General features: G+C 55.3%; 4 non-coding genes and 4 pseudogenes across 4 annotated transcripts; all 8 read left to right on the plus strand.

The window, feature by feature from the left end:
• The first annotated feature begins 1420 nt into the window (after nt 1-1420).
• Nucleotides 1421-1529, plus strand: LOC137354618 (U2 spliceosomal RNA; annotated as a pseudogene).
• Nucleotides 1530-6729: 5200 nt separating this feature from the next.
• On the plus strand, nt 6730-6908 carry LOC137354462 (U2 spliceosomal RNA; annotated as a pseudogene).
• Nucleotides 6909-7294: 386 nt separating this feature from the next.
• On the plus strand, nt 7295-7402 carry LOC137354705 (U2 spliceosomal RNA; annotated as a pseudogene).
• A 5200-nt stretch (nt 7403-12602) lies between these two features.
• On the plus strand, nt 12603-12786 carry LOC137354215 (U2 spliceosomal RNA). Its single transcript, XR_010970317.1, has one exon. It is a non-coding gene; the product is annotated as a U2 spliceosomal RNA (small nuclear RNA).
• Nucleotides 12787-13174: 388 nt separating this feature from the next.
• LOC137353847 (U2 spliceosomal RNA) lies at nt 13175-13365 on the plus strand. The gene has a single exon (XR_010969999.1). It is a non-coding gene; the product is annotated as a U2 spliceosomal RNA (small nuclear RNA).
• A 388-nt stretch (nt 13366-13753) lies between these two features.
• LOC137355138 (U2 spliceosomal RNA) lies at nt 13754-13944 on the plus strand. Its single transcript, XR_010970776.1, has one exon. It is a non-coding gene; the product is annotated as a U2 spliceosomal RNA (small nuclear RNA).
• Nucleotides 13945-14332: 388 nt separating this feature from the next.
• LOC137354882 (U2 spliceosomal RNA) lies at nt 14333-14523 on the plus strand. The gene has a single exon (XR_010970533.1). It is a non-coding gene; the product is annotated as a U2 spliceosomal RNA (small nuclear RNA).
• A 388-nt stretch (nt 14524-14911) lies between these two features.
• Nucleotides 14912-15020, plus strand: LOC137354672 (U2 spliceosomal RNA; annotated as a pseudogene).
• The last annotated feature ends 1242 nt before the right edge of the window (nt 15021-16262 follow it).

A 16262-nucleotide genomic window follows, 5' to 3' on the forward strand; every position in this document is an offset into this window, starting at 1 on the left:
GAGGGTGATGAAAGGGTCTTTGTGATTTTCTGTGGGGGAGGGTGATGAGTGGGTCTTTGGGATTTCCTGGGGGGGAGGGTGATGAAAGGTTCTCTGGGATTTCCTGGGGAGGATGGTGATGAAAGTGTCTTTGGGATTTCCAGGGGGGGAGGGTGATGAAAGGGTCTTTGTGATTTTCTGGGGGGGAGGGTGATGAGTGGATCTTTGGGATTTCCTGGGCGGGGGAGGGTGATGAAAGGCTGTTTGGGATTTCCTGGGGGGGAGGATGATGAAAGTTTCTATAGCATTTCCTGGCAGGGTGAGGGTGATGAAAGGGTTTAGATTAGATTAGATTAGATTAGAGATACAGCACTAAAACAGGCCCTTCGGCCCACCGAGTCTGTGCCGACCATCAACCACCCATTTATACTAATCCTACACTAATCCCATATTCCTACCAAACATCCCCACCTGTCCCTATATTTCCCTACCACCTACCTATACTAGTGACAATTTATAATGGCCAATTTACCTATCAACCTGCAAGTCTTTTGGCTTGTGGGAGGAAACCGGAGCACCTGGAGAAAACCCACGCAGACACAGGGAGAACTTGCAAACTCCACACAGGCAGTACCTGGAATCGAACCCGGGTCCCTGGAGCTGTGAGGCTGCGGTGCTAACCACTGCACCACTGTGCCGCCCGGGTCTTTGGGATTTCCTGGCGGGGGGTGGGGGGTGAGGGTGATGAAAGGGTCTTCGGGATTTCATGAGGGGGAAGGGTAATGAAAGGCTCTTTGGGATTTCCTGAAGGGGGGGAGGGTGATGAAAGGGTCTTTGGTATTTCCTGGGGCGGAGGCTGATGAGAGGATCTTTGGGATTTCATGCCGGGGGGGAGCGTGATGAAAGGGTCTTTGGGAATTCCTGGCGTGGGGAGTGTGATGAAAGGGTCTTTGGGATTTCCTGAAGGGCGGAGGGTGATGAGACAGGGGCTTGCCCCGTCCACTCCATGCATCCACCTGGTATTGCAGTGTTTCCAGGAGCGGTGCAGCTTCCCCCCTCCATGGGGGCGAGACCCCTGCTGAAAAATAGAATTCGCAATAGTGACGGCGCTGCTGCTCGGCTGACTTTGCTGCAGTTTTCCGTGGGCGCTACGCTGCCCCCTGTTGGATTGCCCCGCAGTTGCAGGCCGCCCTTTGCTGCCCAGCGCGCGCGGTTGTCTTTATTCCTGCGCAATGCCTCGCGCAGAAGCGCAAGGAATGGCTGCGCGTGGCATGCACGCGTGCTTTCCTTTCTGCTTGCAAGGCCCGGCAACAAAAGGAGCTCTGGCTCAAAGACCGCCCGCCGTCGCCTCTTTCGCCCGAGGCTCGCCCACCCGGCGGCGACTTTGACGTAGAGGCCGCACGCCGGGCCTGACGCGCGCAGCAAACGCAGTTTTTGGGCCATCGCTTCTCGGCCTTTTGGCTAAGATCAAGTGTAGTATCTGTTCTTATCAGTGCTTATTTGATTGAGAAGAGACCATGATCATTGCCTTTTGATCCTGGGGAAGCTTTGAGTGAAATGGCTATAACCAATTTTCGAGCTTCGGGCCAGGGAGTGCGCAACACCGTTCGGGTGGTCGTGAAGGACAAGGAAGGAGATGCACCGGTCGATCGCACCTTCTTCATCAAGAAAATTCTCTTCGCTTGCTGCGGATTTCAAGCGACGGATGTCTTCAGCCTGCAGGATTTCCCCAGCAGTGGATACTTCGACGTGACGTTCCGGAACGTGGCGGGATGCATCAAGTTCCTGAAGGCGTTCAAGGAGAAAGGGGACCGGGCTCCACTGTCGATCCTCACAGCGGAGCCGCTCTTCACGCTTCCGTCACAACGGGACCGGGTGGTGACGATTCACCTCTACAACCCCCATGTTCCGGTGGTGGATGTACTCACCTTTCTCGCCAGGTACGTCGAGGTGGCCGGCAGCAGCACTGATGTCAAGGACCCCTTTGGGATCTGGACCAGCAAGCGGCAGGTCAAGGTGACCTTGAAGGTAGATCCCAGTGGAGCCATCATCCACCCTCCCTCCAGCTTCGCTATCGGGGGAAGTCGAGGCTTCTTGGTCTACGCTGGGCAGCCCAGAGTTTGTCGCACCTGTGGCAAATCTGGTCACATGGCAGCCAACTGCAGCACGGTTGTTTGCAAGAACTGCAAGGAGGAAGGCCATCAGACCAAGGACTGTAAGCAGACTAAGTGTTGCAACTTGTGCGGTGCGGCAGGCCATCTCTACAAGACCTGCCCCAAACGTTGTCTCAGCTATGCTCAGGCGGCAAGGTCCAAGGAATGGCCGGGCGAAGGTTCGACGAAGGCGTCCGCTGTTCGAAAGGAGACCAGCAACCTTCTCCGCAGTGAGGAACTTCAACCTGAGAAGGAAGGGGAGGCGGCTGAAACCAACAACCCAGCACCTACCCAGCGCCCGGAAACCCCTCCTCCACAGACAGAATCAATGGAGGAGGAGGCAGCAGATGGACAAACAGGTCAGTGGCAAGTGGTCCAGAGGAAAACCACAAAGAAAAAACATCCCAAAGCCACCACCCAAACCAGTGGCAAGAGGAGGCTTTCATCTGAATCAGACTGCAACAACTCCTCTTCACTGGACGGGGAAATGCTGGAACGACAGCCCCTTCAAAAGAGGCGGCAGAACTCCGAGATGGATGATCCAGCATCCCAGCCCCCGGGCACTGGAAGCTGTGATGGGTCCGGCGTGCCCCAACCCCAATTCCCCACACGTAACGACGTGGCCAACGCATCTCAGCTCCGGGACACCGGGAGCAAAGACACGTCTGGCGCACCTGAGCTCCGGGAGACCGGGAGCTGTGATGTTTTCGAGGAGGAACAGATGGAAGCAGCTGAGGACAACCCAATCCTCTCTGCCTACAAGACCCCCCCGATGTCACCCGAGCGGCACAAACCCTGCAGGAAAAATCAGGAGGGGTTTCTGAGCCCAACCAACGTGAAACTGCTTGCGCATACGATGGGTATGCAGGAACATCCCGAAGGGGAAGGACTGGGACTAGCGAGGACAAATGGTATGGGAAGCAACAACTAATTTTTAGTAAAAAATGGGTGTAAGAATTGCTTCCATTAATGTGCGTAGCATTAAATCGACTACGCGATGTGTTTCAACCTTGGATTACCTTGCCAAGGTCAAAGCTGACCTACTGTTTCTGCAGGAGTGTGGAATACCACACCTCAGCACCTACAGGCAGTGGTCGCGATGGTGGTCCCACGGGCCATCGATCTGGTCGGGGGGTAATGACTGCCGTTCCTCCGGCCTGGGTATTCTGCTGCGGGGAGGTAACTTCACCATCTCCGAAGTTAAGGAGGTGGTGGGCGGCCGCCTCCTCGTAGCAGACGTGATGTACAACAACGCTCCGCTCCGGTTGATCAACGTGTACGCCCCGGTACAACGCAGCGAGCGGCTGACCGTCTTCCAGCAGCTCCCACTGCTGCTGGCGACGTCCAGGCCGGTCATCCTAGGCGGTGACTTCAACTGCATCATCGATGCGGCTGGACGATCCGGCAGTGACGACAGAAAACTGGACGCTACGTCCAGATTCCTCATAGAAACAGTTAAGGATGCCAAACTGCACGACGTCTTCAGCAAACCTGCAGACGGAGCGCAGCGCAGATACACATGGTCAAGATCGGACGGGTCTGCCCGTTCCAGGATTGACTTCCTGTTTGTTTCCCGTGCTGTCACGGTCGGATCCACCGACGTCAAGCCGGTGTTCTTCTCCGACCACTGCCTCTTACTGGCCGACTGTCACTTACAGGACGACCAGCGGGTTGGCAGAGGGACGTGGAAGCTCAATGCGACACTGCTGACCCCAGAGAACGTTGAGGAACTCAAAAGGGATTACAAAGGTTGGAGGACCGTGAAACCCCTCTTTGAGTCTCCAGTTCACTGGTGGGAAGCGATAAAGGAGAACATCAAGAGGTTCTTCATCCACAAAGGTGTTCAGAAGGCGAGAGAGAGACAGAGGGAACTGTCCCGACTCCAGAAAATTATGCAAAATCTACTCCGGTTGCAGTCAATGGGGGTCGAGGTCAAGGAGGACCTCCAAGAGGTGAAGAGCCAGCAGGCCTCGCTCTTTGCCAAGGAGGCCTCCAAGATCATCTTCCGGTCCAGAGTCCGCTCCATCGAGCAGGATGAGACGTGCTCGCGTTACTTCTTCCAAAAGGTACACAGAGAGAGCTCTGTTATCAGCAGCCTGAAGGAAGAAGATGGCTCGGTAACGTCTTCGCAGTCCGACATACTAAGGATCAGCAAATCCTTTTATGCTGGGCTGTATGACGCGAAGCCCACAGACAGCAGAGCCTCCCAGTCCTTCCTGTCATCTATCACAGAGGTCTTAGATGACAGCAGGAGGGAGGGACTGGACAAGCCGCTAACTCTGGACAAGCTGACAAAGGCCGTCGAGTCTTTCGAGGCGAGTAAAACTCCCGGGAGCGACGGCTTACCGGTCGAGTTGTACTCGGCCCTGTGGGACTGGGTCGGCCCGGACCTGCTGGAAGTATACGAGAGTATGCTCCTGGCTGGTAGCATGTCAGAATCCATGAGAAAAGGCATCATCACCCTCATTTACAAGCAGAAGGGGGAGAGGGTAGAAATCAGAAATTGGCGGCCCATCTCACTGCTTAATGTTGATTACAAGATTCTGTCCAAAGTCATAGCCAGTCGAGTCAAGTCTGCTCTGGAGCTGGTGATTCACCCCGATCAGACCTGTACTGTACCCGGCAGGAAGATCTCTGATAGCCTCGCGCTACTCAGGGATACGATCGCCTACGTACGGGACAGGAGGGTGGACACCTGCCTCATCAGCCTGGACCAGGAGAAGGCTTTTGACAGGATATCGCACACCTACATGATGGACGTGCTTTCCAAAATGGGGTTTGGGGAGGGAATCTGCAATTGGATCCAACTGCTCTACACAAACATCAGTAGCGCAGTGTCAATCAACGGGTGGGAATCTGAAAGTTTCCCGATCAAATCTGGAGTCAGACAGGGCTGTCCTCTTTCCCCGGTCTTGTTTGTTTGCTGTATTGAACCCTTTGCTGAGTCTATTAGGAAGGATGCGAGCATAAGAGGGGTGACAATCCCAGGCAGCGGAGGCACTCAGGTCAAAACCTCCCTGTACATGGATGACGTCGCCGTCTTCTGCTCGGATCCGCTGTCCGTGCGCAGACTGATGAGCATCTGCGACCAGTTCGAACTGGCCTCGGGAGCCAAAGTTAACCACGGCAAGAGCGAGGCCATGTTCTTTGGGAACTGGGCTGACCGATCCTTTGTCCCCTTCACCGTCAGGTCAGATTACCTGAAGGTGCTGGGGATATGGTTCGGAAGGGCCGGGGCGTGCACCAAAACATGGGAGGAGCGAGTAGCCAAGGTACGACAAAAGTTGGACATGTGGGGGCAGCGATCTCTCTCCATTGTGGGTAAGAACCTGGTCATCAGGTGCGAGGCGCTCACGTTGTTGCTCTACGTGGCGCAGGTCTGGCCCATACCCCACTCCTGCGCCGTGGCAGTCACCCGAGCCATTTTCCGCTTCGTCTGGGGATCTAAAATGGACCGGGTCCGGAGGGACACGATGTTCAAATCTCTGGACATGGGCGGGAAAAATGTACCCAACGTGGCCCTCATCCTGATGACCACCTTCGTGTGCGGCTGCATCAAGCTATGTGTAGATCCCCAGTACGCAAACTCCAAGTGTCACTACGTGCTGAGGTTCTATCTGTCCCCGGTGTTGCGAAGGATGGGCCTGGTCACATTGCCGCGGAACGCTCCGTGCAGTTGGGCGGCGCCGTACCACCTATCCTTCGTGGAGCAGTTTCTGCGGAAAAACACCTTTGACCACCGGTCCATCAGGCAGTGGTCTGCACGGAATGTCCTCAAGGCCCTACGGGAAAAGGAAACGGTGGATCCTGTCGGATGGTTCCCCGAGCAGACCGTCAAAGTCATTTGGCAGAATGCCTCATCACCAGAACTTTCAAACAAGCACCAAGACGTAGCTTGGCTGGTGGTGAGAAGGGCCCTCCCCGTCAGATCCTTCATGCACACCCGAAGTCTCGCCCCCTCCGCACAGTGCCCCCGCGTTGGCTGTGGTGGGGAAGAGACGGTCGCCCACCTCCTCCTGGAATGTGCCTTTGCAAAGCAGGTGTGGAAAGAGATGCAGTGGTTTTTGTCAAGGTTCATCCCAAGCAGCTCTGTAACACAGGAGTCTGTGCTCTACGGGCTGTTCCCAGGGACGCACACCGAGACAAACATCAACTGCTGCTGGAGGACTATCAATTCGGTGAAAGACGCCCTTTGGTCTGCCCGAAACTTGCTGGTCTTCCAGCGCAAAGAGTTGTCCACCGCCGAATGTTGCAGACTGGCACATTCCAAGGTCCAGGACTACGTGCTGAGGGACGCACTAAAGCTTGGGGCAGCCGCAGCAAAGGCTCAATGGGGAAAGACCACAGTGTAAGGTTCCCCCACCAAGCTGGACTGAGGGGCTGGATCCATGGGAAGCCCCTCGAACTTTATCGTTAATATTCTGAATTGCTGTAAATGTAAAACTGTAATTGACATGACAATTGTGAAACGGAAGGGTTGGGAAGAAACTCATGACAGTATTGAAGGAAACTGATCTCCCTTGCAATGTTTGTATTTTTTGGTGCTGTTTGGAAACTGTTTGGCAATGTAATTTTTACAGATTTTTATGAATAAAGTATATTTTGGAAATAAAAAAAAAAAAATCTGGTCTTATCAGTTTAATATCTGATACGTCCCCTATCTGGGGACCAAATATTAAATTGATTTTTGGGACAGGGAGATGGAGCAGGGGATTGCCCCGTCCACTCCATGCATCCACCTGGTATTGCAGTGTTTCCAGGAGCGGTGCAGTTTCCCCCCTTCATGGGGGCGAGACCCCTGCTGAAAAATAGAATTCGCAATAGTGACGGCGCTGCTGCTCGGCTGACTTTGCTGCAGTTTTCCGTGGGCGCTACGCTGCCCCCTGTTGGATTGCCCCGCAGTTGCAGGCCGCCCTTTGCTGCCCAGCGCACGCGTGTCTTTTTTCCTGCGCAATGCCTCGCGCAGAAGCGCGAGGAATGGCTGCGCGTGGCATGCACGCGTGCTTTCCTTTCTGCTTGCAAGGCCCGGCAACAAAAGGAGCTCTGGCTCAAAGACCGCCCGCCGTCGCCTCTTTCGCCCGAGGCTCGCCCACCCGGCGGCTACTTTGACGTAGAGGCCGCACGCCGGGCCTGACGCGCGCAGCAAACGCAGTTTTACGGCCATCGCTTCTCGGCCTTTTGGCTAAGATCAAGTGTAGTATCTGTTCTTATCAGTGCTTATTTGATTGAGAAGAGACCATGATCATTGCCTTTGATCCTGGGGAAGCTTTGAGTGAAATGGCTATAACCAATTTTCGAGCTTCGGGCCAGGGAGTGCGCAACACCGTTCGGGTGGTCGTGAAGGACAAGGAAGGAGATGCACCGGTCGATCGCACCTTCTTCATCAAGAAAATTCTCTTCGATTGCTGCGGATTTCAAGCGACGGATGTCTTCTGCCTGCAGGATTTCCCCAGCAGTGGATACTTCGACGTGACGTTCCGGAACGTGGCGGGATGCATCAAGTTCCTGAAGTCGTTCAAGGAGAAAGGGGACCGGGCTCCACTGTCGATCCTCACAGCGGAGCCGCTCTTCACGCTTCCGTCACAACGGGACCGGGTGGTGACGATTCACCTCTACAACCCCCATGTTCCGGTGGTGGATGTACTCACCTTTCTCGCCAGGTACGTCGAGGTGGCCGGCAGCAGCACTGATGTCAAGGACCCCTTTGGGATCTGGACCAGCAAGCGGCAGGTCAAGGTGACCTTGAAGGTAGATCCCAGTGGAGCCATCATCCACCCTCCCTCCAGCTTCGCTATCGGGGGAAGTCGAGGCTTCTTGGTCTACGCTGGGCAGCCCAGAGTTTGTCGCACCTGTGGCAAATCTGGTCACATGGCAGCCAACTGCAGCACGGTTGTTTGCAAGAACTGCAAGGAGGAAGGCCATCAGACCAAGGACTGTAAGCAGACTAAGTGTTGCAACTTGTGCGGTGCGGCAGGCCATCTCTACAAGACCTGCCCCAAACGTTGTCTCAGCTATGCTCAGGCGGCAAGGTCCAAGGAATGGCCGGGCGAAGGTTCGACGAAGGCGTCCGCTGTTCGAAAGGAGACCAGCAACCTTCTCCGCAGTGAGGAACTTCAACCTGAGAAGGAAGGGGAGGCGGCTGAAACCAACGACCCAGCACCTACCCAGCGCCCGGAAACCCCTCCTCCACAGACAGAATCAATGGAGGAGGAGGCAGCAGATGGACAAACAGGTCAGTGGCAAGTGGTCCAGAGGAAAACCACAAAGAAAAAACATCCCAAAGCCACCACCCAAACCAGTGGCAAGAGGAGGCTTTCATCTGAATCAGACTGCAACAACTCCTCTTCACTGGACGGGGAAATGCTGGAACGACAGCCCCTTCAAAAGAGGCGGCAGAACTCCGAGATGGATGATCAAGCATCCCAGCCCCCGGGCACTGGAAGCTGTGATGGGTCCGGCGTGCCCCAACCCCAATTCCCCACACGTAACGACGTGGCCAACGCATCTCAGCTCCGGGACACCGGGAGCAAAGACACGTCTGGCGCACCTGAGCTCCGGGAGACCGGGAGCTGTGATGTTTTCGAGGAGGAACAGATGGAAGCAGCTGAGGACAACCCAATCCTCTCTGCCTACAAGACCCCCCCGATGTCACCCGAGCGGCACAAACCCTGCAGGAAAAATCAGGAGGGGTTTCTGAGCCCAACCAACGTGAAACTGCTTGCGCATACGATGGGTATGCAGGAACATCCCGAAGGGGAAGGACTGGGACTAGCGAGGACAAATGGTATGGGAAGCAACAACTAATTTTTAGTAAAAAATGGGTGTAAGAATTGCTTCCATTAATGTGCGTAGCATTAAATCGACTACGCGATGTGTTTCAACCTTGGATTACCTTGCCAAGGTCAAAGCTGACCTACTGTTTCTGCAGGAGTGTGGAATACCACACCTCAGCACCTACAGGCAGTGGTCGCGATGGTGGTCCCACGGGCCATCGATCTGGTCGGGGGGTAATGACTGCCGTTCCTCCGGCCTGGGTATTCTGCTGCGGGGAGGTAACTTCACCATCTCCGAAGTTAAGGAGGTGGTGGGCGGCCGCCTCCTCGTAGCAGACGTGATGTACAACAACGCTCCGCTCCGGTTGATCAACGTGTACGCCCCGGTACAACGCAGCGAGCGGCTGACCGTCTTCCAGCAGCTCCCACTGCTGCTGACGACGTCCAGGCCGGTCATCCTAGGCGGTGACTTCAACTGCATCATCGATGCGGCTGGACGATCCGGCAGTGACGACAGAAAACTGGACGCTACGTCCAGATTCCTCATAGAAACAGTTAAGGATGCCAAACTGCACGACGTCTTCAGCAAACCTGCAGACGGAGCGCAGCGCAGATACACATGGTCAAGATCGGACGGGTCTGCCCGTTCCAGGATTGACTTCCTGTTTGTTTCCCGTGCTGTCACGGTCGGATCCACCGACGTCAAGCCGGTGTTCTTCTCCGACCACTGCCTCTTACTGGCCGACTGTCACTTACAGGACGACCAGCGGGTTGGCAGAGGGACGTGGAAGCTCAATGCGACACTGCTGACCCCAGAGAACGTTGAGGAACTCAAAAGGGATTACAAAGGTTGGAGGACCGTGAAACCCCTCTTTGAGTCTCCAGTTCACTGGTGGGAAGCGATAAAGGAGAACATCAAGAGGTTCTTCATCCACAAAGGTGTTCAGAAGGCGAGAGAGAGACAGAGGGAACTGTCCCGACTCCAGAAAATTATGCAAAATCTACTCCGGTTGCAGTCAATGGGGGTCGAGGTCAAGGAGGACCTCCAAGAGGTGAAGAGCCAGCAGGCCTCGCTCTTTGCCAAGGAGGCCTCCAAGATCATCTTCCGGTCCAGAGTCCGCTCCATCGAGCAGGATGAGACGTGCTCGCGTTACTTCTTCCAAAAGGTACACAGAGAGAGCTCTGTTATCAGCAGCCTGAAGGAAGAAGATGGCTCGGTAACGTCTTCGCAGTCCGACATACTAAGGATCAGCAAATCCTTTTATGCTGGGCTGTATGACGCGAAGCCCACAGACAGCAGAGCCTCCCAGTCCTTCCTGTCATCTATCACAGAGGTCTTAGATGACAGCAGGAGGGAGGGACTGGACAAGCCGCTAACTCTGGACGAGCTGACAAAGGCCGTCGAGTCTTTCGAGGCGAGTAAAACTCCCGGGAGCGACGGCTTACCGGTCGAGTTGTACTCGGCCCTGTGGGACTGGGTCGGCCCGGACCTGCTGGAAGTATACGAGAGTATGCTCCTGGCCGGTAGCATGTCAGAATCCATGAGAAAAGGCATCATCACCCTCATTTACAAGCAGAAGGGGGAGAGGGTAGAAATCAGAAATTGGCGGCCCATCTCACTGCTTAATGTTGATTACAAGATTCTGTCCAAAGTCATAGCCAGTCGAGTCAAGTCTGCTCTGGAGCTGGTGATTCACCCCGATCAGACCTGTACTGTACCCGGCAGGAAGATCTCTGATAGCCTCGCGCTACTCAGGGATACGATCGCCTACGTACGGGACAGGAGGGTGGACACCTGCCTCATCAGCCTGGACCAGGAGAAGGCTTTTGACAGGATATCGCACACCTACATGATGGACGTGCTTTCCAAAATGGGGTTTGGGGAGGGAATCTGCAATTGGATCCAACTGCTCTACACAAACATCAGTAGCGCAGTGTCAATCAACGGGTGGGAATCTGAAAGTTTCCCGATCAAATCTGGAGTCAGACAGGGCTGTCCTCTTTCCCCGGTCTTGTTTGTTTGCTGTATTGAACCCTTTGCTGAGTCTATTAGGAAGGATGCGAGCATAAGAGGGGTGACAATCCCAGGCAGCGGAGGCACTCAGGTCAAAACCTCCCTGTACATGGATGACGTCGCCGTCTTCTGCTCGGATCCGCTGTCCGTGCGCAGACTGATGAGCATCTGCGACCAGTTCGAACTGGCCTCGGGAGCCAAAGTTAACCACGGCAAGAGCGAGGCCATGTTCTTTGGCAACTGGGCTGACCGATCCTTTGTCCCCTTCACCGTCAGGTCAGATTACCTGAAGGTGCTGGGGATATGGTTCGGAAGGGCCGGGGCGTGCACCAAAACATGGGAGGAGCGAGTAGCCAAGGTACGACAAAAGTTGGACATGTGGGGGCAGCGATCTCTCTCCATTGTGGGTAAGAACCTGGTCATCAGGTGCGAGGCGCTCACGTTGTTGCTCTACGTGGCGCAGGTCTGGCCCATACCCCACTCCTGCGCCGTGGCAGTCACCCGAGCCATTTTCCGCTTCGTCTGGGGATCTAAAATGGACCGGGTCCGGAGGGACACGATGTTCAAATCTCTGGACATGGGCGGGAAAAATGTACCCAACGTGGCCCTCATCCTGATGACCACCTTCGTGTGCGGCTGCATCAAGCTATGTGTAGATCCCCAGTACGCAAACTCCAAGTGTCACTACGTGCTGAGGTTCTATCTGTCCCCGGTGTTGCGAAGGATGGGCCTGGTCACATTGCCGCGGAACGCTCCGTGCAGTTGGGCGGCGCCGTACCACCTATCCTTCGTGGAGCAGTTTCTGCGGAAAAACACCTTTGACCACCGGTCCATCAGGCAGTGGTCTGCACGGAATGTCCTCAAGGCCCTACGGGAAAAGGAAACGGTGGATCCTGTCGGATGGTTCCCCAAGCAGACCGTCAAAGTCATTTGGCGGAATGCCTCATCACCAGAACTTTCAAACAAGCACCAAGACGTAGCTTGGCTGGTGGTGAGAAGGGCCCTCCCCGTCAGATCCTTCATGCACACCCGAAGTCTCGCCCCCTCCGCACAGTGCCCCCGCGTTGGCTGTGGTGGGGAAGAGACGGTCGCCCACCTCCTCCTGGAATGTGCCTTTGCAAAGCAGGTGTGGAAAGAGATGCAGTGGTTTTTGTCAAGGTTCATCCCAAGCAGCTCTGTAACACAGGAGTCTGTGCTCTACGGGTTGTTCCCAGGGACGCACACCGAGACAAACATCAACTGCTGCTGGAGGACTATCAATTCGGTGAAAGACGCCCTTTGGTCTGCCCGAAACTTGCTGGTCTTCCAGCGCAAAGAGTTGTCCACCACCGAATGTTGCAGACTGGCACATTCCAAGGTCCAGGACTACGTGCTGAGGGACGCACTAAAGCTTGGGGCAGCCGCAGCAAAGGCTCACTGGGGAAAGACCACAGTGTAAGGTTCCCCCACCAAGCTGAACTGAGGGGCTGGATCCATGGGAAACCCCTCGAACTGTATCGTTAATATTCTGAATTGCTGTAAATGTAAAACTGTAATTGACATGACAATTGAGAAACGGAAGGGTTGGGAAGAAACTCATGACAGTATTGAAGGAAACTGATCTCCCTTGCAATGTTTGTATTTTTTGGTGCTGTTTGGAAACTGTTTGGCAATGTAATTTTTACAGATTTTTATGAATAAAGTATATTTTGGAAATAAAAAAAAAAAAAAAGTATCTGTTCTTATCAGTTTAATATCTGATACGTCCCCTATCTGGGGACCAAATATTAAATTGATTTTTGGGACAGGGAGATGGAGCAGGGGCTTGCCCCGTCCACTCCATGCATCCACCTGGTATTGCAGTGTTTCCAGGAGCGGTGCAGCTTCCCCCCTCCATGGGGGCGAGACCCCTGCTGAAAAATAGAATTCGCAATAGTGACTGCGCTGCTGCTCGGCTGACTTTGCTGCCGTTTTCCCTGGGTGCTACGCTGCCCCCTGTTGGATTGCCCTGCAGTTGCAGGCCGCCCTTTGCTGCCCAGCGCGCGCGGTTGTCTTTTTTCCTGCGCAATGCCTCGCGCAGAAGCACGAGGAATGGCTGCGCGTGGCATGCACGCGTGCTTTCCTTTCTGCTTGCAAGGCCCGGCAACAAAAGGAGCTCTGGCTCAAAGACCGCCCGCCGTCACCTCTTTCGCCCGAGGCTCGCCCACCCGGCGGCTACTTTGACGTAGAGGCCGCACGCCGGGCCAGACGCGCGCAGCAAACGCAGTTTTACGGCCATCGCTTCTCGGCCTTTTGGCTAAGATCAAGTGTAGTATCTGTTCTTATCAGTTTAATATCTGATACGTCCCCTATCTGGGGACCAAATATTAAATTGATTTTTGGGACAGGGAGATGGAACAGGGGCTTGCCCCGTCCAATCCATGCATCCACCTGGTATTGCAGTGTTTCCAGGAGCGGTGCAGCTTCCCCCCTCCATGGGGGCGAGACCCCTGCCGAAAAATAGAATTCGCAATAGTGACAGCGCTGCTGCTCGGCTGACTTTGCTGCAGTTTTCCGTGGGCGCTACGCTGCCCCCTGTTGGATTGCCCCGCAGTTGCAGGCCGCCCTTTGCTGCCCAGCGCGCGCGGTTGTCTTTATTCCTGCGCAATGCCTCGCGCAGAAGCGCAAGGAATGGCTGCGCGTGGCATGCACGCGTGCTTTCCTTTCTGCTTGCAAGGCCCGGCAACAAAAGGAGCTCTGGCTCAAAGACCGCCCGCCGTCGCCTCTTTCGCCCGAGGCTCGCCCACCCGGCGGCTACTTTGACGTAGAGGCCGCACGCCGGGCCTGACGCGCGCAGCAAACGCAGTTTTACGGCCATCGCTTCTCGGCCTTTTGGCTAAGATCAAGTGTAGTATCTGTTCTTATCAGTTTAATATCTGATACGTCCCCTATCTGGGGACCAAATATTAAATTGATTTTTGGGACAGGGAGATGGAACAGGGGCTTGCCCCGTCCACTCCATGCATCCACCTGGTGTTGCAGTGTTTCCAGGAGCGGTGCAGCTTCCCCCCTCCATGGGGGCGAGACCCTTGCCGAAAAATAGAATTCGCAATAGTGACAGCGCTGCTGCTCGGCTGACTTTGCTGCAGTTTTCCGTGGGCGCTACGCTGCCCCCTGTTGGATTGCCCCGCAGTTGCAGGCCGCCCTTTGCTGCCCAGCGCGCGCGGTTGTCGTTATTCCTGCGCAATGCCTCGCGCAGAAGCGCAAGGAATGGCTGCGCGTGGCATGCACGCGTGCTTTCCTTTCTGCTTGCAAGGCCCGGCAACAAAAGGAGCTCTGGCTCAAAGACCGCCCGCCGTCGCCTCTTTCGCCCGAGGCTCGCCCACCCGGCGGCTACTTTGACGTAGAGGCCGCACGCCGGGCCAGACGCGCGCAGCAAACGCAGTTTTACGGCCATCGCTTCTCGGCCTTTTGGCTAAGATCAAGTGTAGTATCTGTTCTTATCAGTTTAATATCTGATACGTCCCCTATCTGGGGACCAAATATTAAATTGATTTTTGGGACAGGGAGATGGAACAGGGGCTTGCCCCGTCCACTCCATGCATCCACCTGGTATTGCAGTGTTTCCAGGAGCGGTGCAGCTTCCCCCCTCCATGGGGGCGAGACCCCTGCCGAAAAATAGAATTCGCAATAGTGACAGCGCTGCTGCTCGGCTGACTTTGCTGCAGTTTTCCGTGGGCGCTACGCTGCCCCCTGTTGGATTGCCCCGCAGTTGCAGGCCGCCCTTTGCTGCCCAGCGCACGCGGTTATCGTTATTCCTGCGCAATGCCTCGCGCAGAAGCGCAAGGAATGGCTGCGCGTGGCATGCACGCGTGCTTTCCTTTCTGCTTGCAAGGCCCGGCAACAAAAGGAGCTCTGGCTCAAAGACCGCCCGCCGTCGCCTCTTTCGCCCGAGGCTCGCCCACCCGGCGGCTACTTTGACGTAGAGGCCGCACGCCGGGCCTGACGCGCGCAGCAAACGCAGTTTTACGGCCATCGCTTCTCGGCCTTTTGGCTAAGATCAAGTGTAGTATCTGTTCTTATCAGTGCTTATTTGATTGAGAAGAGACCATGATCATTGCCTTTTGATCCTGGGGAAGCTTTGAGTGAAATGGCTATAACCAATTTTCGAGCTTCGGGCTAGGGAGTGCGCAACACCGTTCGGGTGGTCGTGAAGGACAAGGAAGGAGATGCACCGGTCGATCGCACCTTCTTCATCAAGAAAATTCTCTTTGATTGCTGCGGATTTCAAGCGACGGATGTCTTCTGCCTACAGGATTTCCCCAGCAGTGGATACTTCGACGTGACGTTCCGGAACGTGGCGGGATGCATCAAGTTCCTGAAGGCGTTCAAGGAGAAAGGGGACCGGGCTCCACTGTCGATCCTCACAGCGGAGCCGCTCTTCACGCTTCCGTCACAACGGGACCGGGTGGTGACGATTCACCTCTACAACCCCCATGTTCCGGTGGTGGATGTACTCACCTTTCTCGCCAGGTACGTCGAGGTGGCCGGCAGCAGCACTGATGTCAAGGACCCCTTTGGGATCTGGACCAGCAAGCGGCAGGTCAAGGTGACCTTGAAGGTAGATCCCAGTGGAGCCATCATCCACCCTCCCTCCAGCTTCGCTATCGGGGGAAGTCGAGGCTTCTTGGTCTACGCTGGGCAGCCCAGAGTTTGTCGCACCTGTGGCAAATCTGGTCACATGGCAGCCAACTGCAGCACGGTTGTTTGCAAGAACTGCAAGGAGGAAGGCCATCAGACCAAGGACTGTAAGCAGACTAAGTGTTGCAACTTGTGCGGTGCGGCAGGCCATCTCTACAAGACCTGTCCCAAACGTTGTCAAAGCTATGCTCAGGCGGCAAGGTCCAAGGAATGGCCGGGCGAAGGTTCGACGAAGGCGTCCGCTGTTCGAAAGGAGACCAGCAACCTTCTCCGCAGTGAGGAACTTCAACCTGAGAAGGAAGGGGAGGCGGCTGAAACCAACGACCCAGCACCTACCCAGCGCCCGGAAACCCCTCCCCCACAGACAGAATCAATGGAGGAGGAGGCAGCAGATGGACAAACAGGTCAGTGGCAAGTGGTCCAGAGGAGAACCACAAAGAAAAAACATCCCAAAGCCACCACCCAAACCAGTGGCAAGAGGAGGCTCTCTTCTGAATCAGACTGCAACAACTCCTCTTCAGTGGACGGGGAAATGCTGGAACGACAGCCCCTTCAAAAGAGGCGGCAGAACTCCGAGATGGATGATAAAGCATCCCAGCCCCCGGGCACTGGAAGCTGTGATGGGCCCAGCGTGCCCCAACCCCAATGCCCCACACGTAACGACGTGGCCAACGCATCTCAGCT

This window comes from Heterodontus francisci, chromosome 41, assembly GCF_036365525.1.
Source record: "Heterodontus francisci isolate sHetFra1 chromosome 41, sHetFra1.hap1, whole genome shotgun sequence".
Classification (NCBI taxonomy): Eukaryota; Metazoa; Chordata; class Chondrichthyes; order Heterodontiformes; family Heterodontidae; genus Heterodontus; species Heterodontus francisci.